The sequence below is a fragment of the Taudactylus pleione genome, unplaced genomic scaffold (genome assembly GCF_031769625.1).
Source record: "Taudactylus pleione unplaced genomic scaffold, aTauple2 ptg000959l, whole genome shotgun sequence".
Classification (NCBI taxonomy): domain Eukaryota; kingdom Metazoa; phylum Chordata; class Amphibia; order Anura; family Myobatrachidae; genus Taudactylus; species Taudactylus pleione.
The window spans coordinates 1,593,924-1,617,324 of NW_028285360.1; the positions used below are offsets into that span (position 1 = coordinate 1,593,924).

The window sequence follows — 23,401 nt, forward strand, 5'->3', positions numbered from 1 at the left end:
AACATAAAAAAACAAAATTAAACCTTAGGGGTATATTCAATTCATCATAAAAAATATTAATAGATTCCCGATCAAATTGCTTATGAAGGGTTTAAAACTTATACCCAAAAACAAACCCAAATTCTTTTAACTTTTATGGAATTAAATAAATTTGTACGTTGTCTCGTCCTCATAAAATTTAGTCAAAAAGGATCAGACATTATGGCAATATTATTAGACTCAGATGATCAACTAGGTGTAGAGATGCTTAATCAATTATTGTAGGAAAATCATGCAGGAAACTCCATTATTCTAGAAATACATCATCCATAACATTAAAACCACTGACAGGTGAAGTGCATAACATTGATTATTGCATTACTATGGCAGCCATCAAGGGATGGAATATATTAGGCAGCAAGGGAACACTCAGTTCTTGAAGCTGATGTGTTGATAGCAGAAAAAATGGGCAAGCGTAAGGATCTCAGCAACTTTGACAAGGGCTCCAAATGGCAGGTGTTGTGGGTTGTTTCCGGTAGGCAGTGGTTAGTACCTACTAAAAGTGGCCAAGGAAAGACAACAGTGACCCACAACAGGGTCATGGGCACCCAAGGTTCATTGATACATGTGGGGAGTGAAAGCTAGCTCACCTGGTGCTATAACGCAGAAAAGCTACTATAGCACAAATTGCAAACAAAGTTAATGCTGGTTATGACAGAAAGGTGTCAAAACACACAGTTCTTTCTGTGTATGGGGCTGCGTAGCCACAGTAAAGTTAGAGAGCCCATGCTGACTACTGTCCACCACCAAAAGTGCCTACAAATTGTAACCCTTTTTCTTACTGGGTCAATAAAACGTGCCTCCACCCAAGCTTAATTATATACGTGTATAATACCTAGGCTCGCATGGGTAAGCCTGATTAAACTTAAGTGTATTTTGCAAAGTGGTGCACACAATAATTATCACAATAAATCACCTACTTCTTTCTCCCTTTTGAATCCTGCAGGTACAGATGAAATGGAACCTTCTTAATGCTCTTCCAGGTAAGTAAACACACGTTAGTATAGACTTTTGTTATTTTATGTTAACAGATGTGAAAGAATGAGAGCAAACACATTAACACATCATAGTTTTCAGCATACATTTAGGGAACATGCATATATACCAATATACATTACTGCGTTCAAGAATAACAAAGTTACATTTTCCTCTAACACTAATGTCTCTTTGAGGAACATATAAATTGATGAAGTCCTCTATCAATTGTTTATATAGACATCCTTGTTAATATCCACTGTGTTGGTCAGCTTTCAATGTCTTTGAAACATTCAAATACGAATTCTCATATTACCAATAGTTTCTTAAACTAACATAAATATCACAATAAGGGCAGGCGAAACAAGAGTCAATGAAGGAGTTTTATGTATCTCTAGCTATTTATCACTCTTCTGTAAAAGAAGTTCTGAAAAGAATTTGTAGCAGTACCCCAATTAAGCCACAATGTCATATATAAGTATTCCAATAGTGGGGATGTTATTGATTTATATAATTGTTTCATTTTGTACCTAGGCTAGAGCTATGTCCCCAATTATTGATGAGATCAATCAGTAGATCCAGCTGAGTGTTTTACTGGTGTAACAGTACTCACTGTAGGTACAGCGCTACTGCTGTTCCCACTGCCACTAGTTAGCTTCACTCACTTCTGCTACCAGACTAGTTGTCAGCTGCCTGTATAATGCAGGCTCTCTCTTTGCCTTGGTATAGGTGGCTGGGACTCAGGCACGGCTTTCAGCTGTCTCAATATGGGTGGTCTCTCTTACTGACTGGCCCCATCTCTGATGCCACTGAACTCTTCACCTCCGGCCGCCTTCTACTGGCACAGCCACTGGGAACTGTGGTCACCTCTGACCAAGTCGCTACGTGTCCAGCTATGGCGGCCTCACTGTGGCCCTGTGCAAACTCACACCCCCGGACACTGCTAGGATCTCCCTTCACACAGCACCAGTGGAGTGATGAGTGCCAGCCTCTGGTGAGGGGAATTCCAGACTGTCAGCTGCTGCTAACAGCTGTTATATCTCCTCCCTCTAACCGGACCCTCTTTTCCTGACAGAAACCAAATCACTCCCACCTATATTACTCCACCATTGCTCTGCATGCTTATGTTCCAACATTAACCACTGCCAGTCCTGCCCTTTTACAATCAAAACATAACATTTGACAAAAATTAATCGCTATATTTAATCTTATATGCTAAAACAACTTTCCCTAATAAATTGTGATATATCATACCTCAGGGATCTGTCACAATATCCCTATACTCTCTGTAAAACAAACTCTAGAAATATATCAATATGGCTACACATTCCCCCTGGTGCATTGGCAAAATGTCTTTCCATTTCGGGTTTTCCTAAAGAATTTGCCAGTGCACCACTAATAGTGCATTCAGTGCTTATACAGGCAGGTGCATAAATATTGGGACATTGACAGAATTTTCATATTTTGGCCTCTATTCACCACCACAATGGTTTTGATATGAAACAAACAAGATGTGCTTTAACTGCAGACTTTCAGATTTAATTTGAGGGTAATTACATCCAAATCAGGTGAACGGTGTAGGAATTACAATGGTTTCTATATGTGCCTCCCACTTTTTAAGAGGCCAAAAGTAATGGGACAAACTAAACAATACTAAATCTTACTTTCACTTTTTAATACTTTGTTGCAAATCCTTTGCAGGCAATTACAGTCTGAAGTCTGGAACGCATAGACATCACCAGATGCTGGGTTTCATCCCTGGTGATGCTCTGCCAGGCCTCTACTGCAAATGTCTTAAGTTGCTGCTTGTTCTTGGGGCATTTTCCCTTCAGTTTTGTCTTCATCAAGTGAAATGCATGCTCAATCGGATTCAGGTCAGGGGATTGACTTGGCCATTGCATAACATTCCACTTTTTAGCCTTAAAAAACTCTTTGGCTGCTTTTGCAGTATGCTTTGGGTCATTGTCCATCTGCCCTGTGAAGTGCCATCCAATTTTCTGAAGCATTTGACTGAATATGAGCATATAATATTGACCGAAACACTTCAGAATTCATTCTGCTGTTTTTGTCAGCAGTCACATCATCAATAAATACAAGGGAACCAGTTCCATTGGCAGCCATACATGCCCACGCCAGGACACTACCACCACCATGCTTCATTGATGAGGTGCTATGTTTTGGATCATGAGCAGTTCCTTTCCTTCTCCACACTCTTCTCTTGATCTTTGTCTCATCTGTCCATAGGATGTTGTTCCAGAACTGTAATGGCTTTTTTAGATGTTGTTTGGCAAACTCTAATCTGGTCTTCCTGTTTTTGTGGCTCACCAATGGTTTACATCTTGTGGTGAACCCTCTATATTCACTCTTGTGAAGTCTTCTCTTGATTGTTGACTTTGACACATATACACCTACCTCCTGGAGAGTGTTTTTAATTTGGCCAACTGTTGTGAAGGGGTTTTTCTTCACCAGGGAAATAATTCTTCTGTCATCCACCACACTTGTTTTCCGTGGTCTGCCGGGTCTTTTGGTGTTGCTGAGCTCTCCGGTGCATTCTTTCTTTTTAAGAATGTTCCAAACAGTTGATTTGGCCACACCTAAGGTTTTTGCTATCTCTCTGATGGGTTTATTTTGATTTTTCAACCTAATGATGGCTTGCTTCACTGATAGTGACAGCTCTTTGGATCTCATATTGAGAGTCGACAGCAACTGATTCCAAATGCAAATGTTACACCTAGTATCAACTCCAGACCTTTTACCTGCTTAATTGATAATGAAATAACGAGGAAAAACCCACACCTGTCCATGAAATAGCTTTTGAGTTGATAGTCCCATTACTTTTGGCCCCTTAAAAAGTGGGAGGCACATATAGAAACCGTTGTCATTCCTACACCGTTCACCTGATTTGGATGTAATTACCCTCAAATTAATTCTGAAAGTCTGCAGTTAAAGCACATCTTGTTTGTTTCATTTCAAAGCCATTGTGGTGGTGAATAGAGGCCAAAATATGAAAATTCTGTCATTGTCCCAATATTTATGCACCTGACTGTATGTCCTAAATAATAATAAAATTATTAGATTCATTTATAACCCATTCAAGCATATTAGCTTACCACTTTAATTCAATCTTTCAAGCTGATGGCCAATTAGGGTGGGATGGTACTGGATAGATCTCTTGCCTTCCCCTGGTGGTGTTCTCCTGGGCTTTTATTTTAGAGTCTTCTTCTTTCGCATCTTTCTTGCTTTGCTCTTGTTGGGCTGGCCCACATTGTTTACATCTTTGTAATTGGGTTCCTCCACAATTTGACCTTGCATGGGAGCTTTGGGATACTGTGACAAGGCAAATTTAGTGTGCATTTTGCTTTGATAATCATTAGGGCAGTGTTATTCCTCCAGTGAAATGTCCAAGTGTGTCAAATTATTAGCCTCTAAACTTGCATTCAGTTGACCTTGGGACCTAGTGTAATTTCCTCTCCACATGGAAAGTGGGCAGGGCGATGAGGCAAGGTGTCTACTCTGCTGGATTCTGTAAAAGGGACCTTTCATTATCCATCTCTCTGCCTCGCCTATGTTGTCCATATATACTTTCTCCCCCAACCTCGGTTTTTCTTGACTGATGACAACATCTGTAAGTTATTTGTCGGCTTGGAGCAAAGCGAATCCCTTTTACTGGTACACCCCCAGGGCCAGTAACATTGATGGCTTGCCTTCCGTTTACTCCTTCGACAACTACAAACTCTATGCTTTCTCCATCTCCCACGCTCGGCAGCAGTTTTAATGGGTTATTCTTGGTTATGTCGGTCCAATGAACAAAAACATCCCTCCCGGTGTCATGTCGTCTAATGAAGCCATAACCTTCCTTTACATGGAATCATAACACCGTGCCAGATATTTTAGGGCTATCTGATGTTTCTCCCCTGCAAATTAACAACCCCTTCTTCAGTCTGTAAGGCGATGTCACTAGTCTCCGTGTTCATGGAAAACTCACTGGGATGGGTTTCAGGCATAGTTTTCACAGAGTTGGCAATGGCAAGGGTATTGTTCTCACATTCTAGCCGCATCAAATGTTCCATCATTTCAAAGACACTAATCTGAACCTTCTGTTTTGCTGTTTCCACTGCTCCCAAGAGTTGGGACATCTCCTTCACTTGGGCTTCAAGAAGATGGACTGTTTCTTCTTGTTGCAGAGACCTCTGTATATTATGTTCTTGCTCCAACCTTTTTTCTTTATTCTACTGCCTCAAGTTGTCCAGTTCTCTGGTTACTGCATCAAGCACTTCTTGCAATTCCTTGTTCATTTTCTGTAGCTGAGCGTTGAAATTTTGTTTTTCCTCATTTTCCCTTTTTAACTCATCTCCATTAATTTCTCTCTTTGTATACACTTCGTCCCATAAAAGATTTGAAAACCATTTAGAATGTATTAACCACATATTTGCTATATGGTCCATTATGCCTAAACTGTACTGTACATCATTTGGTCTTTTCCGCAACAACTCTCCATATATCTGTTCCATAATTGCTACCTTTTCCTTTTCTCTTGTCACTTCATAACTTTCCACAAATTTATCTTCCCATTTATACAGCACCCCCTTTCTCTTCGGCTCCTCCAGAGTACCTTGGATGGCTATTTCAGTAACTGAACTAGATCCATTGGTTTTATTCTTTTCCTCTTCCTTTTTTTTGTCTATACTATATTCTTTTCTCTTTACTACAGCATCTGTTGTATCTTCTAGTTCTCCTAGTATATTTTCATTAATGGCATTCCCATCTTCCAGTTTTATGCCAGTGCATATAGGTTCTACTATTTCTTCACTTATACTACCCTCATTATCATCTTCATGAGGTTTAAATATGTCTTTCTTATCCCTTGTCCTTTTTTTCTCTCTTTCCCATCACTACCACATCATTTCCCAACTCTGTCTCGTCTTTACCTCCTTGAACTTCTAATATTAAATTCCCCTTCAGTTTTTCCATACCCACTTCTTCTAAATCTATCCACCCATCATCCCTTGGATCCTCCTTATGGATTTCAACTACCCCAATTGCCACAGCAAGGACATTAGTGCCTACCTCTTCCTTATTCTTTTGTTTCTTTCCCATAATGGTAGGAGTCTAATTTGCTGTGCAGAGTCGGGATCCACAAACTTCACTGTAATGAATGGCCGCTAACACCTGCTGGTAACAGACTGAGGGCCTGATTCAGAGCCGGACTCTATTTGCAGACGGTCGTTCCAAAAAAGGGGCCGGCTATTTAAATTGAGTGCTCACTCTTTGCAGTTTGTTGACGCCTCTATGTCTGAGCGAGCGAACGAAAAATGCGCTCGCTATTTTGTAAAGATGCCCCTTTGCCGTTCGCATCACACGTCATCTCTGATATTTATTAGATTAATTGGGTACATCAAAAGGCATCTGAACTGCTCGCAGTGCTTGTGGTAGGTTTTTTTCTACTGCTATCACTGTGTGCAGTTCAGGCTAAAAGACAAGTGACATGGTCGATGACACTCCTTTACTAATTATGCACTCCCATTAAACGCCCTTTTTACCATTAGGCACGCCTGCATTCAGATCTCCACTCCCCTGTTTTCATGCACCTTCCCCTGTTACCACCCACAAACGGTACATTCTGTTAATCAAATTTGCAGCCCCTCGCTGTTTTGCGAGCGCACGATTTCCGACCGCAATGACTGGTTTGCGCATCAACCCATACGCATGCGCAGTTGTGCGAACATCGCTCATAGCGAACGAGCGGCTCTGAATCAGGCCCTGAGTGTATTCTCAATCTCAGCAGTGCCTCCAAATGTAACTCTTTTTCTTACTGGGTCAATAAAATGTGCCTCCATTCAAGCTTAATTACATGTGTGTATAATACCTAGGCTCACTTGGGTAACACAAGAAGAAAATATATAGAAAGATCTATATATGAACCTCTGCGCTAGTAAAAATAAACCACAGTATGTGAGATGGCAGATAGACCACAGCAACCAATACTTGTGAAAAAATTGTTCAGGACTCGATCAATAAAACATAATACATATTTAATCATACACATAATAATAAAAAATAGATATAAATATATCACATAACACATATAGTAAATTCTATCTTGAGATAGCCTAAATATCAATTGCAATTGCTTAAATTACTATACTACACAGCACCTCATATAGTGATTGTGTTAAATATATCTCAATTTGTTCAATAACAATATCGCTTGGTTAAAGTGTCCTGGTGCAGTCCATATTCCAGCATACAATAGAACTGTTAGTAAGGAATTTATCCTGCTAGTCAAACAGGTAATTAATCCTCCTCATGTGCAACTAATGGGTTATATACATGGCAAATGTCCCGTGAGAGTAGTCAGCCAGTGAACTGGCCAGTTCTAGACCAACAGCTTAAATTATGCTCACCCCGCTAGTGTGCTCAAAGTCCACAGGGCTTCCTGTTAAACTCCGGCTGTGACAAGCCTTGAACTTGGTGATGGCACCAGCCTGCCCTCCACTATAGAAGTGTCCTGCAATGTAGCAGCAGCCGCGCTGTGAAGACAACATTGTAGCGGTAGCGTTGGTCACATGATCAGCACACCAGCGTCCTGGGCAGTCGGGTCAATAGCTGCTGGATATCCTGGACTGAAACAAAGTGACTATGTTAACAGATGTGAAAGAATGAGAGCAAACACATTAACACATCATAGTTTTCAGCATACATTTAGGGAACATGCATATATACCAATATACATTACTGCGTTCAAGAATAACAAAGTTACACTTTCCTCTAACACTGATGTCTCTTTGATGAACATACAAATTGCTGAAGTCCTCTATCAATTGTTGATATAGACATCCTTTTTAATATCCACTGTGTTGTTCAGCTTTCAATGTCTTTGAACATTCAAATATGAATTCTCGTATTACCAATAGTTTCTTAAATTAACATAAATATCACAATAAGGGCAGGCAAAACAGGAGTCAATGAAGGAGTTTTATGTATCTCTAGCTATTTATCACTCTTCTGTAAAATAAGTTCTGAAAAGAATTTGTAGCAGTACCCATTAAGCCACAATGTCATATATAAGTCCTCCAAAAGTGGGGATGTTATTGATTTATATAATCCTTTCACTTTGTACCTAGGATAGAGGTATATCCCCAATTATTGATGATATCAATCAGTACTTATACTGTAGATAGTTTGAATATCGCTGCTTGCCCAAAACCTCAGGATAAATCAGTACTCCAGGTGCTCTTCTCTCCTCAGGATTATCTCCCTAGTAATTTTCCTCTTATTTTGCTGTATGTTTGACTAGGATTCCAAAAAATAATGTTAGTATAAGTCTCAAGGGGACTTCTGGGGTAGCATTACTCCTATCTGTGCTGTTTATGTTTAAGGTAAATTATTAATGCTGCATGAAAGATCCAGCTGAGTGTTTTACTGGTGTAACAGTACTCACTGTAGGTACAGCGCTACTGTTGTTCCCACTGCCACTAGTTAGCTTCACTCACTTCTGCTACCAGATAGCTGTCAGCTGCCTGTATAATGCAGGCTCTTTCTTTGCCTTAGTATAGGTGGCTGGGACTCAGGCACGGCTGTCAGCTGTCTGAATATGGGTGGTCTCTCTTACTGACTGGCCCCATCTCTGACACCACTGTACTCTTCACCTCTGGCCGCCTTCTACTGGAACAGTCGCTGGGAAGTGTGGTCACCTCTGACCAGGTCGATACCAATCCAGCTACGGCAGCCTCACTCTGGCCCTGCACAAACTCACACTCCCGGATGCTGCTAGGATCTCCCTTCACACAGCACCGGTGGAGTGATGAGTGCCAGCCTCTGGTGAGGGGAATTCCAGACTGTCAGCTGCTGCTAACAGCTGTTATATCTCCTCCCTCTAACCGGACCCTCTTTTCCTGACAGAAACCAAATCACTCCCACCTATATTACTCCACCATTGCTCTGCATGCTTATGTTCCAACATTAACCACTGCCAGTCCTGCCCTTTTACAATCAAAACATAACATTTGACAAAAATTAATCGCTATATTTAATCTTATATGCTAAAACAACTTTCCCTAATAAATTGTGATATATCATACCTCAGGGATCTGTCACAATATCCCTATACTCTCTGTAAAACAAACTCTAGAAATATATCAATATGGCTACACATTCCCCCTGGTGCATTGGCAAAATGTCTTTCCATTTCGGGTTTTCCTAAAGAATTTGCCAGTGCACCACTAATAGTGCATTCAGTGCTTATACAGGCAGGTGCATAAATATTGGGACATTGACAGAATTTTCATATTTTGGCCTCTATTCACCACCACAATGGTTTTGATATGAAACAAACAAGATGTGCTTTAACTGCAGACTTTCAGATTTAATTTGAGGGTAATTACATCCAAATCAGGTGAACGGTGTAGGAATTACAATGGTTTCTATATGTGCCTCCCACTTTTTAAGAGGCCAAAAGTAATGGGAAAAACTAAACAATACTAAATCTTACTTTCACTTTTTAATACTTTGTTGCAAATCCTTTGCAGGCAATTACAGTCTGAAGTCTGGAACGCATAGACATCACCAGATGCTGGGTTTCATCCCTGGTGATGCTCTGCCAGGCCTCTACTGCAAATGTCTTAAGTTGCTGCTTGTTCTTGGGGCATTTTCCCTTCAGTTTTGTCTTCATCAAGTGAAATGCATGCTCAATCGGATTCAGGTCAGGGGATTGACTTGGCCATTGCATAACATTCCACTTTTTAGCCTTAAAAAACTCTTTGGCTGCTTTTGCAGTATGCTTTGGGTCATTGTCCATCTGCCCTGTGAAGTGCCATCCAATTTTCTGAAGCATTTGACTGAATATGAGCATATAATATTGACCGAAACACTTCAGAATTCATTCTGCTGTTTTTGTCAGCAGTCACATCATCAATAAATACAAGGGAACCAGTTCCATTGGCAGCCATACATGCCCACGCCAGGACACTACCACCACCATGCTTCATTGATGAGGTGCTATGTTTTGGATCATGAGCAGTTCCTTTCCTTCTCCACACTCTTCTCTTGATCTTTGTCTCATCTGTCCATAGGATGTTGTTCCAGAACTGTAATGGCTTTTTTAGATGTTGTTTGGCAAACTCTAATCTGGTCTTCCTGTTTTTGTGGCTCACCAATGGTTTACATCTTGTGGTGAACCCTCTATATTCACTCTTGTGAAGTCTTCTCTTGATTGTTGACTTTGACACATATACACCTACCTCCTGGAGAGTGTTTTTAATTTGGCCAACTGTTGTGAAGGGGTTTTTCTTCACCAGGGAAATAATTCTTCTGTCATCCACCACACTTGTTTTCCGTGGTCTGCCGGGTCTTTTGGTGTTGCTGAGCTCTCCGGTGCATTCTTTCTTTTTAAGAATGTTCCAAACAGTTGATTTGGCCACACCTAAGGTTTTTGCTATCTCTCTGATGGGTTTATTTTGATTTTTCAACCTAATGATGGCTTGCTTCACTGATAGTGACAGCTCTTTGGATCTCATATTGAGAGTCGACAGCAACTGATTCCAAATGCAAATGTTACACCTAGTATCAACTCCAGACCTTTTACCTGCTTAATTGATAATGAAATAACGAGGAAAAACCCACACCTGTCCATGAAATAGCTTTTGAGTTGATAGTCCCATTACTTTTGGCCCCTTAAAAAGTGGGAGGCACATATAGAAACCGTTGTCATTCCTACACCGTTCACCTGATTTGGATGTAATTACCCTCAAATTAATTCTGAAAGTCTGCAGTTAAAGCACATCTTGTTTGTTTCATTTCAAAGCCATTGTGGTGGTGAATAGAGGCCAAAATATGAAAATTCTGTCATTGTCCCAATATTTATGCACCTGACTGTATGTCCTAAATAATAATAAAATTATTAGATTCATTTATAACCCATTCAAGCATATTAGCTTACCACTTTAATTCAATCTTTCAAGCTGATGGCCAATTAGGGTGGGATGGTACTGGATAGATCTCTTGCCTTCCCCTGGTGGTGTTCTCCTGGGCTTTTATTTTAGAGTCTTCTTCTTTCGCATCTTTCTTGCTTTGCTCTTGTTGGGCTGGCCCACATTGTTTACATCTTTGTAATTGGGTTCCTCCACAATTTGACCTTGCATGGGAGCTTTGGGATACTGTGACAAGGCAAATTTAGTGTGCATTTTGCTTTGATAATCATTAGGGCAGTGTTATTCCTCCAGTGAAATGTCCAAGTGTGTCAAATTATTAGCCTCTAAACTTGCATTCAGTTGACCTTGGGACCTAGTGTAATTTCCTCTCCACATGGAAAGTGGGCAGGGCGATGAGGCAAGGTGTCTACTCTGCTGGATTCTGTAAAAGGGACCTTTCATTATCCATCTCTCTGCCTCGCCTATGTTGTCCATATATACTTTCTCCCCCAACCTCGGTTTTTCTTGACTGATGACAACATCTGTAAGTTATTTGTCGGCTTGGAGCAAAGCGAATCCCTTTTACTGGTACACCCCCAGGGCCAGTAACATTGATGGCTTGCCTTCCGTTTACTCCTTCGACAACTACAAACTCTATGCTTTCTCCATCTCCCACGCTCGGCAGCAGTTTTAATGGGTTATTCTTGGTTATGTCGGTCCAATGAACAAAAACATCCCTCCCGGTGTCATGTCGTCTAATGAAGCCATAACCTTCCTTTACATGGAATCATAACACCGTGCCAGATATTTTAGGGCTATCTGATGTTTCTCCCCTGCAAATTAACAACCCCTTCTTCAGTCTGTAAGGCGATGTCACTAGTCTCCGTGTTCATGGAAAACTCACTGGGATGGGTTTCAGGCATAGTTTTCACAGAGTTGGCAATGGCAAGGGTATTGTTCTCACATTCTAGCCGCATCAAATGTTCCATCATTTCAAAGACACTAATCTGAACCTTCTGTTTTGCTGTTTCCACTGCTCCCAAGAGTTGGGACATCTCCTTCACTTGGGCTTCAAGAAGATGGACTGTTTCTTCTTGTTGCAGAGACCTCTGTATATTATGTTCTTGCTCCAACCTTTTTTCTTTATTCTACTGCCTCAAGTTGTCCAGTTCTCTGGTTACTGCATCAAGCACTTCTTGCAATTCCTTGTTCATTTTCTGTAGCTGAGCGTTGAAATTTTGTTTTTCCTCATTTTCCCTTTTTAACTCATCTCCATTAATTTCTCTCTTTGTATACACTTCGTCCCATAAAAGATTTGAAAACCATTTAGAATGTATTAACCACATATTTGCTATATGGTCCATTATGCCTAAACTGTACTGTACATCATTTGGTCTTTTCCGCAACAACTCTCCATATATCTGTTCCATAATTGCTACCTTTTCCTTTTCTCTTGTCACTTCATAACTTTCCACAAATTTATCTTCCCATTTATACAGCACCCCCTTTCTCTTCGGCTCCTCCAGAGTACCTTGGATGGCTATTTCAGTAACTGAACTAGATCCATTGGTTTTATTCTTTTCCTCTTCCTTTTTTTTGTCTATACTATATTCTTTTCTCTTTACTACAGCATCTGTTGTATCTTCTAGTTCTCCTAGTATATTTTCATTAATGGCATTCCCATCTTCCAGTTTTATGCCAGTGCATATAGGTTCTACTATTTCTTCACTTATACTACCCTCATTATCATCTTCATGAGGTTTAAATATGTCTTTCTTATCCCTTGTCCTTTTTTTCTCTCTTTCCCATCACTACCACATCATTTCCCAACTCTGTCTCGTCTTTACCTCCTTGAACTTCTAATATTAAATTCCCCTTCAGTTTTTCCATACCCACTTCTTCTAAATCTATCCACCCATCATCCCTTGGATCCTCCTTATGGATTTCAACTACCCCAATTGCCACAGCAAGGACATTAGTGCCTACCTCTTCCTTATTCTTTTGTTTCTTTCCCATAATGGTAGGAGTCTAATTTGCTGTGCAGAGTCGGGATCCACAAACTTCACTGTAATGAATGGCCGCTAACACCTGCTGGTAACAGACTGAGGGCCTGATTCAGAGCCGGACTCTATTTGCAGACGGTCGTTCCAAAAAAGGGGCCGGCTATTTAAATTGAGTGCTCACTCTTTGCAGTTTGTTGACGCCTCTATGTCTGAGCGAGCGAACGAAAAATGCGCTCGCTATTTTGTAAAGATGCCCCTTTGCCGTTCGCATCACACGTCATCTCTGATATTTATTAGATTAATTGGGTACATCAAAAGGCATCTGAACTGCTCGCAGTGCTTGTGGTAGGTTTTTTTCTACTGCTATCACTGTGTGCAGTTCAGGCTAAAAGACAAGTGACATGGTCGATGACACTCCTTTACTAATTATGCACTCCCATTAAACGCCCTTTTTACCATTAGGCACGCCTGCATTCAGATCTCCACTCCCCTGTTTTCATGCACCTTCCCCTGTTACCACCCACAAACGGTACATTCTGTTAATCAAATTTGCAGCCCCTCGCTGTTTTGCGAGCGCACGATTTCCGACCGCAATGACTGGTTTGCGCATCAACCCATACGCATGCGCAGTTGTGCGAACATCGCTCATAGCGAACGAGCGGCTCTGAATCAGGCCCTGAGTGTATTCTCAATCTCAGCAGTGCCTCCAAATGTAACTCTTTTTCTTACTGGGTCAATAAAATGTGCCTCCATTCAAGCTTAATTACATGTGTGTATAATACCTAGGCTCACTTGGGTAACACAAGAAGAAAATATATAGAAAGATCTATATATGAACCTCTGCGCTAGTAAAAATAAACCACAGTATGTGAGATGGCAGATAGACCACAGCAACCAATACTTGTGAAAAAATTGTTCAGGACTCGATCAATAAAACATAATACATATTTAATCATACACATAATAATAAAAAATAGATATAAATATATCACATAACACATATAGTAAATTCTATCTTGAGATAGCCTAAATATCAATTGCAATTGCTTAAATTACTATACTACACAGCACCTCATATAGTGATTGTGTTAAATATATCTCAATTTGTTCAATAACAATATCGCTTGGTTAAAGTGTCCTGGTGCAGTCCATATTCCAGCATACAATAGAACTGTTAGTAAGGAATTTATCCTGCTAGTCAAACAGGTAATTAATCCTCCTCATGTGCAACTAATGGGTTATATACATGGCAAATGTCCCGTGAGAGTAGTCAGCCAGTGAACTGGCCAGTTCTAGACCAACAGCTTAAATTATGCTCACCCCGCTAGTGTGCTCAAAGTCCACAGGGCTTCCTGTTAAACTCCGGCTGTGACAAGCCTTGAACTTGGTGATGGCACCAGCCTGCCCTCCACTATAGAAGTGTCCTGCAATGTAGCAGCAGCCGCGCTGTGAAGACAACATTGTAGCGGTAGCGTTGGTCACATGATCAGCACACCAGCGTCCTGGGCAGTCGGGTCAATAGCTGCTGGATATCCTGGACTGAAACAAAGTGACTATGTTAACAGATGTGAAAGAATGAGAGCAAACACATTAACACATCATAGTTTTCAGCATACATTTAGGGAACATGCATATATACCAATATACATTACTGCGTTCAAGAATAACAAAGTTACACTTTCCTCTAACACTGATGTCTCTTTGATGAACATACAAATTGCTGAAGTCCTCTATCAATTGTTGATATAGACATCCTTTTTAATATCCACTGTGTTGTTCAGCTTTCAATGTCTTTGAACATTCAAATATGAATTCTCGTATTACCAATAGTTTCTTAAATTAACATAAATATCACAATAAGGGCAGGCAAAACAGGAGTCAATGAAGGAGTTTTATGTATCTCTAGCTATTTATCACTCTTCTGTAAAATAAGTTCTGAAAAGAATTTGTAGCAGTACCCATTAAGCCACAATGTCATATATAAGTCCTCCAAAAGTGGGGATGTTATTGATTTATATAATCCTTTCACTTTGTACCTAGGATAGAGGTATATCCCCAATTATTGATGAGATCAATCAGTACTTATACTGTAGATAGTTTGAATATCGCTGCTTGCCCAAAACCTCAGGATAAATCAGTACTCCAGGTGCTCTTCTCTCCTCAGGATTATCTCCCTAGTAATTTTCCTCTTATTTTGCTGTATGTTTGACTAGGATTCCAAAAAATAATGTTAGTATAAGTCTCAAGGGGACTTCTGGGGTAGCATTACTCCTATCTGTGCTGTTTATGTTTAAGGTAAATTATTAATGCTGCATGAAAGATCCAGCTGAGTGTTTTACTGGTGTAACAGTACTCACTGTAGGTACAGCGCTACTGTTGTTCCCACTGCCACTAGTTAGCTTCACTCACTTCTGCTACCAGATAGCTGTCAGCTGCCTGTATAATGCAGGCTCTTTCTTTGCCTTAGTATAGGTGGCTGGGACTCAGGCACGGCTGTCAGCTGTCTGAATATGGGTGGTCTCTCTTACTGACTGGCCCCATCTCTGACACCACTGTACTCTTCACCTCTGGCCGCCTTCTACTGGAACAGTCGCTGGGAAGTGTGGTCACCTCTGACCAGGTCGATACCAATCCAGCTACGGCAGCCTCACTCTGGCCCTGCACAAACTCACACTCCCGGATGCTGCTAGGATCTCCCTTCACACAGCACCAGTGGAGTGATGAGTGCCAGCCTCTGGTGAGGGGAACTCCAGACTGTCAGCAGCTAACAGCTGTTATATCTCCTCCCTATAACTGGACCCTCTTTTCCTGACAGAAACCAAATCACTCCCACCTATATTACTCCACCCCTGCTCTGCATGCTTATGTTCCAACATTAACCCCTGCCAGTCCCACCCTTTTACAATCAAAACATAAGATTCATCTCTATACTTAATCTTATATGCTAAAACAACTTTCCATAATAAATTGTGACATATCATACCTCAGAGATCTGTCACAATATCCCTATACTCCCTGTAAATATTGATATAAGAGTCTAGAAATATATCAATATGGCTACAAAATGGACACGTGAGTGTCAGAACTGTACAATGGAGGAATGGAAGAAGGTGGCCTGGTCTGATGAATCATGTTTGCTTTACATCATGTGGATGGCCGGGTGTGTTGGTTGTTTACCTGGGGAAGAGATAGCACCAGGATGCACTATGGGAAGAAGGCAAGCCAGCGGGGGCAGTATGATGCTCTGGGAAATGTTCTACTGGGAAACAATGGGTCCTGGCATTCATGTGGATGTTACTTTGACCTAGCTAAACATTGTTGCAGACCAAGAACACTACACCCCTTCATGGCAATGGTATTTCCTGATGGCAGTGGCCTTTTTCAGCAGAATAATGCACCCTGCCACACTGCAAATATTGTTCAGCAATAGTTTGAGGAACATGACAAAGAGTTCAAGGAGTTGACTTGGCCTCCAAATTCCCCAGATCTCAATCCGATCGAGCATCTGTGGGATGTGCTGGAAAAACAAGCCCCTCCTGGCAGCTTACAGGACTTAAATAATCTGCTGCTAACATGTTGCCTAATACCACAGAACACCATCATAGGGCTTTTGGAGTCCAAGTCTCAAGCAGTTTTAATGGCACAAGGGGGACCTACACAATATTAGGCAGATGCTTTAATGTTATAGCTGATGGGTGTATGTCTACTAAATATATTACACAAAATTATTTTACTTTTTCTAGATTTTTGGATACTTGAGTATAGCGCTGCTTTTATTTCATACTTGCCTACTCCCCTGGAATGTCCAGGAGATTCCAAATTTTAGGGAGTTTCAAAGTCCCTGAAAAGAGCAGCACTGTTCTGCACACTACTAAGGACTGTAATCTTGGGAAAGTGCTTTGTGCTTGCGACACAAAAGTTTGGTTTGACTATAAAAGTAAGAAAGGTCCCATAGATTTTGGTGACCCCCATTGATTAGATTTGCAAAGACACTATAGGGATTTATTGGTTCCTCTTTACCTGTGGTCTGGGATATTCCTCGTAGTGCAGGTTCATTCTTTAATTATCGAAGAAGTAAGTAAGATCGATCCGAGATAAGGATTCAAACAGACATCTCCATTCCACTGTATTTATTATATTACTGTTTAACTATACTACAGGGTTCAGTGGATGGCAAAAACAGAAAACAATATACTTTAACAGTACACATCAGTAACCTGACACATTTCTCCGAAGCGGTCGATTATTCTTTTTGAGTACATCCTACTGGAAATGGGCACCCCTGTCATAGTGTCTTTTCTGGCGATTTCGCACCACATCTAGATGTTGATCGATGATTGCTTTTGCTTCTTTTAGCCAACACTGATGTTCACGCACCCAGGGCGTTTCTAGGCACATCGAATGTGGGTGATTTCCAGAAACTCTAAATTGAAGATCGGCTGGGAGTTGCCCTGGATGTCCAAACAGTAAGTAGTATGGAGCATATCCAGTTGGCCTTTGTGAAGGGAGAACAGCCCTCAGCATATTGATGAGAGTATGATTCATTTGTTTCAACACCCCATTGGGTGATAATTTGTTGTTCGCAGTTTTTTACAACCATTCAAGATGCACAATTCCTTGAACAGTTGAGACTCGAATGACGGTCCTTGATCGGTGAGTATGCTGAGTGGGTACCCGTAGGGCCAGACGAAGTACCTCCCGAATATCTCCACTGTAATCCTGGCTGACAAATCCTGGACTGACAGAGCCACTACAAACTTGGTATAATGGGCCATCATAGTGAGAGCGTAATTGTATCCAGTGTGGCTGGGCTCCAATTTCACGTTGTCAAGGGACACAATCTGGAGCGGCTGTTGACTGACTATTGGATGCAATGGTGCCCGTTGCCCTGGTTGTCTTGCTGCACGGCACGAGCAGGACCTACACCAATCTTCTCCATTTTGGTGAAGATTATGCCAGTAGAACCTTTTCCTGAGATTGATCTCCATCTTCTGCTCACCAAAGTGACCGGAGTGATCATGAAACGCTTGGAGTATAGAGTCCACCTTTGCTCAGGGTACTATTAGCTGCCAGGTCGTGAGGTGCATCCTCAGGTCGATGCTACATCTAACTAGCAAATCTCCTCTTAGCTCCAATCGATCACATTGCCTGCACAGCTGGAGTAACTCTGATGAGGCCACCGTCCTCTCATCCTTGGTCAGTCTCCAATGGGTGACTAGCTAATCATTCAGCCGACGTAAGTGAGGACATTTATGCTGACACCGGACCCAATCTTTGGTAGTCATATCTCCCTGTATCTCCGCTGAAATTGAGGTCATGCCATGAGGTTTTCAACTGATGGTGAAAGTGGGGATTTCCGCTTGTTCACAGCGGTCGTCTTCTCCCTCCTCACCATTGGATATTGGTAATCGGGAAAGAGCATCTGCATTACCGTTACTGCATCCACTTTGATATTCTATTCGGAACTTAAAATTGGCCAAGCGTGATGCCCACTGCTGTTCCAGGGCCCCCAGTCGGACAGTGGCCTGATGAGCAAGGGGGTTGCAAGTGGTAAAGGCCACAAACGGGGTCGCCGTGAGGTAATCCCTGAATTTTTCAGTCACTGCCCAGACAAGGGCCAGGAACACAAGTTTAAACGCACTGTAATTGGCATAGTTTCTTTGCGTTGGTCGCAATTACCTGCTCTTGTCCAGCTTGAACATGGGGCGAGAACCGCTCCTAGCTCCTGTTTACTGGCATCAGTGTACAAGTGGAAGGGTGTACTGTAATCTGGATATGCTAGTAAGGGTGCTCCGGTTAAGATCTCTTTCAATCGGGAGAAGGCAGCCTGGCGAACATCCATTCATTCAATGAATGACCTCTTGCCGTACTCATATTTGGATATACTGCGAAGCTCTGTCAGTGGGGTAGCTATCTTGGTGAAGTCACGGATAAATCTGCGATAGTATCCGACGAAACCCAAGAACCGGCGCACATCTTTCACCATTCTTGGGGTGGGCCATTCGTGCACCGCCTTGATCTTCTCCGTTCGGGTGCCACACCGCTAGCACTCACGATGTGATCCAGAGATACTGGACCAGAGATTTCAATAAGCGACACTTGGAGGGTTTGAGCTTGAGCCCGAACTTCATCAATTGTTGAAAAACTTCCCGTAAGTGTTGAAGGTGATCCATGTAATGTTCTGAAAAGATGATGATATCATCCAAATAGAGAAGGACAATGTCAAAATTTTGGTGCCCCAGGCAATGCTCCATGACCCTCTGGAAGGCTGCAGGTGTATTACACAGCCCGAATGGCTTACAGGTGAACTCGTACAGTTCCATCGGTGTAGTGAATGCGTTTTTTTCTCGGTCACATTTTCCCATCGGTATCTGCCAGTAGCCACTGGTCATCTAGTGTCAAAAAGTATCTCACCATCTTCAGAGCTGTAAGGGATTCCTAAATGCGGGGTAGGGGTATGCATCTCGATGTGTAACATTATTCAATTTCCTATAATCTATGCAAAAGCGCAACTGCCTGTACTTTTTCTGAACCAGTACCATCGGCGCCGCCCCATGGGCTATGGCTCTCTTGAATGACAACACTCGATTTCATATCCTCCAGCATTTGCTGAACAGGTTGATATAACGCTGGGGCCAAAGGCCAATGTTTTTCCTTGATGGGCGGTGCATTCCCCATCAGAATTCGGTGTTGTATATCCCTTACAGTTCCCAGTTCAGCTGGACTCTTACTGAAGGCTTCCATGCATTCTATTACTACTTGCAAGACCCCTTTGCTTGTAACCTTCCGGGGTTTCGTTATCCCCTATTTGTTTTTCGTCCCACCACACTGGACGTGTGCCACTCTCCAAGTCATTGGCCGCGGCGGTGGAGTATTGTCCCATCCACAGGGCTGGATGCAATACATCCTGGAACGTGGTTCACAGAAGTTTGGCTAATGGCTGTTTCCAATACAGTTTTACTGGGTGATTGTGGGGGTTCAGGATCCTCACTGGAACCCTCCCATTTCAAACAGTCAATACAACACTTGCTACTACTACATCTTGTTTAGCAGAGATCAGGCAGGACTCAATTAAAGCTTCATACTTGCCCCACACTATCGTCTTGGAATTTGGCTGCAGCTTTACTGGCTTCCCATCGGTCAACCGTACCTTCCCAATCTCTCCGGTGTTCTGTGTAAATTTTTGGTGCCCTTGCAGTACCTTGATTGTCTTCTGAAAGACACGTTGGTCCCGCGAAGTGACTTTTTCTGACTCCCCTCGCAAGGTCGTCACCAATTCCTCAGGACAACTCTGTAAGATATTCATCCCCAAGATAATGGGAGCTACTTTAGCCTCACTAGTTTCTGTCACCAGGCATCCCTGTTTGGGTAGCAAGGTTTTTCTGATTTGTATATCTGCCTCCCAATAACCGACATAAGAGATTTCATGGCCATTGCTACCTATAAGTTGAAGCCAGGTGGGAGGTGGTAACAATAATGGGGTGTTTCTCCATTGCTGCCAAAGGGTTGCATAGCAACTGTCTGAACACCATTGATAGTGACTGGAATCATTGGGCATTGCCCAATGTACTGGGGCCACCACATTTCTGAATCTGGATCTAATCCGTTGGTTCCCCCTGAGGTTCAGCCCGCGTTCTCGGGGCGTTGGAGTTTAAACGATCAGAGTAAGTGCAGTAGCTTGCCACGTGGCCTGTTTCCTGGCATCTTCTGCAAATGGTGCTTGATGGTTGGACATGTCCCGTATTTCCCATTGTATTTCTACCATTCCGGTAGTCAGGTCTTCCAACTGTTTCTTCAATATCTGCAGTGGGTCTGTGGATGGAGTCTGACCGCTTTGTGCTGCATATATCTTTACTTCTGATTAGTCTTTCGGGACTGGAGGACGTAGCCCCCCGTAAGTGTAAATGTTCGCGGAATCCCGGCATCTCTGGGAATTCTTCCTCACCAGCCGAGTTGGTGCCAATTACTGTGATAGCGGCTTCCTTAAAATCCAAGAATGGTCGGCCTGGCATTTGTCTCTTTAATAGCCGCAGCTGAGTTCGTACACCCTCTCCTAGAGCTCCTTCAACAAGTTAAGTTGTCAATGCCTTGTCAGGGTTCCTCACTTCCTCACGATCAACAGCCTGTATCTCTTTTAAAGTTTTTTGCAAGTTCAACACATAGTCTCGAAGAGTCTCCCCAGGCCGTTGTTTCTGAGCATAAAATTAAATTTTTAGTTCTGGTAATGTTATTGTTTCAAACGTGGTAGACAATCTCTCCAACAATTGTTCCACAGTTTTCCTCTCATCTATTGGCCATGAGGTCACCTCCCTCAGAGCCGACCCCTTTAGCTGGCCTATTAATATCTCTACTTGCTGTTGGTCACTAAGAGAGTATAATCGGAACATAGACTTCAACTTATTTTGGAATTCGGTAAACGTGTTCCCCTCTGACTTAAAGGCATCCCCGCTATAAGTCGGAAGCCATTGGGCTCTGAAGTAATATGGTAACATGATTGGATTGATCTGTGCTGTTGGGACTGGAGCTTGTCCTGCTCCACTGTTTTCTCCATTCAGCGGCTCATCTCCCGCAGGCTGTTCTTGCGACATCTTGTCTGTGATCAAGTCTACGTTTACTTATACTTCCTGATCCTGTTCGGTTTAGAGTTGATTAGATTTGCGAAAACACTATAGGGATTTATTGGTTCCTCTTTACCTGTGGTCTGGCGTATTCCTCGTAGTCCAGGTTTATTCTTTAATTAGCAGAGAAGTAAGATCGATCCAAGACAGGGATTCAGACAGACATCTTCTCCATTCCACTGTATTTATTATATTACTGTTCAACTATACCACAGGGTTCAGTGGATGGCAGAAACAGAAAACAATATACTTTAGCAGTACACATCAGTAACCTGACATTTCTCTGGAGTGTGTTCGCATAAACATTTCAAACATGCATAACTACTGTATGCTTAAGCAGTAAGACAACACTTCAATGACACATTAGGGTTTAGCATACTATATCACAGTTGTAATTGTTAACAAGTTGTGAACCTCAATTAAGAGACACTTTTATGCTAACTAACTGTATCCTTAAAAAAGCTTACTAGTGTTAATACTGGGTTTAATCACCTCTGCTGTACTTTACCATCATTCAACCTATAAGGTTGTCCACTCTGGGCACCTCCTCCGACTTTGATTTGTAAAGCTCAAGTCCGTTTGCATACTGTATATATTTATATATATATATATATATATATACTTATTACTTCTGGCAGAGATGGCAATAGCTGTTCCAATTCAGCTGGAATTGGGAGAGTTCTGGAGTTTGGGGCTATGCGGAGTGTGGAATACAAGATATAGAAATGTGTCCCTTGTTAAGGAAGCATTGCAGACAAAACAGTTCCTGAATTAATCTTCCTACTGTGTACCAGTGAACGAGGTGCGCAATGAGCACGTAACTGCAGATACCTTGACTTGCCTCTGTTACACTAGAAAAGAGCTCTTTGGTGCCATTGAGCTGTGTGTTAGCCACCAGAAAGGCGTAGCTCTCACCAAGCCATCACAATACTGGGAGCAAGTTATTCATAATAGTCAAATATAGTAACCCCACATATTGTATCCTGGAATTAGGCAATCCGGACTATACAATGGAGCAGTTCATGACACAGGGGCAATTTAGCATATTAGCTGACAATCCCTTTTATTTCTCTCATAAGTGTTATAGGTGCAGCCTTTTATGCTTACTCAGCAGCAGTCTTCTGTGACGTCACGCCTCCGCGTATCGGCTCCCTGGCCCCGGCTCTGATTCACAGATGCTGGTTTTATATTTAGCCTGCACGCTGTCACTGGTCCCGGTACAATCTCTGGTCTCTCTCTGTCTCTCTGTGTCTGTGTGGTAGCTCTGTTCTCCGATGCCACCTGCCCACTTGACCGGCAGCCGCACGCTCTGCTCTCCTCTCCCACACACACAGTGTTTTTCATTCTTTCCTCTTCTCTCACTTCCTGCCACGCTGGCCGCACTCTCACTCACTTCTCTGCCCCAGCAGTCCTCCAACCTCCCATCAGCTCTTCCTATTGCCGTCCAATCCGTGGAGCCCTACTTGACATCATAGATGAAGTCAGTCAATGAATGAACTCCTTTGCATCCTATGATGCACTAAGGGTTCAATTGAGAATCACCAGTAGCACCAGGTGGCACATTTTCCTACAGCCAAAGGAAAATATGTAAATGAATAGTCAGATACTTTTTGCCATTGGTAGCGCAAATTTAAAAAGTTTTCTTTCTACTAACTGATGTGGTAAAAGTTAAAGACTGGTAGAAAAGTAGGTGTACCAAAAATCTATTTTGTTTTTTATTTAAAAAATATCTTGTGCCACGAGCACTGATGATCACCTTCTCTCTCTCTCTTTCTCTCTCTATATATACAGTATAGTGCAGAACCATAAATATCTGGCATACACTGAGGATGTCCTGTAAAAGAATCAAACCTGAGCC

General features: G+C 42.1%; 1 pseudogene; it reads right to left on the reverse strand.

The window, feature by feature from the left end:
• Positions 1–11,045: 11,045 nt before the first annotated feature.
• Positions 11,046–21,513, reverse strand: LOC148473169 (uncharacterized; annotated as a pseudogene).
• Positions 21,514–23,401: the final 1,888 nt, after the last annotated feature.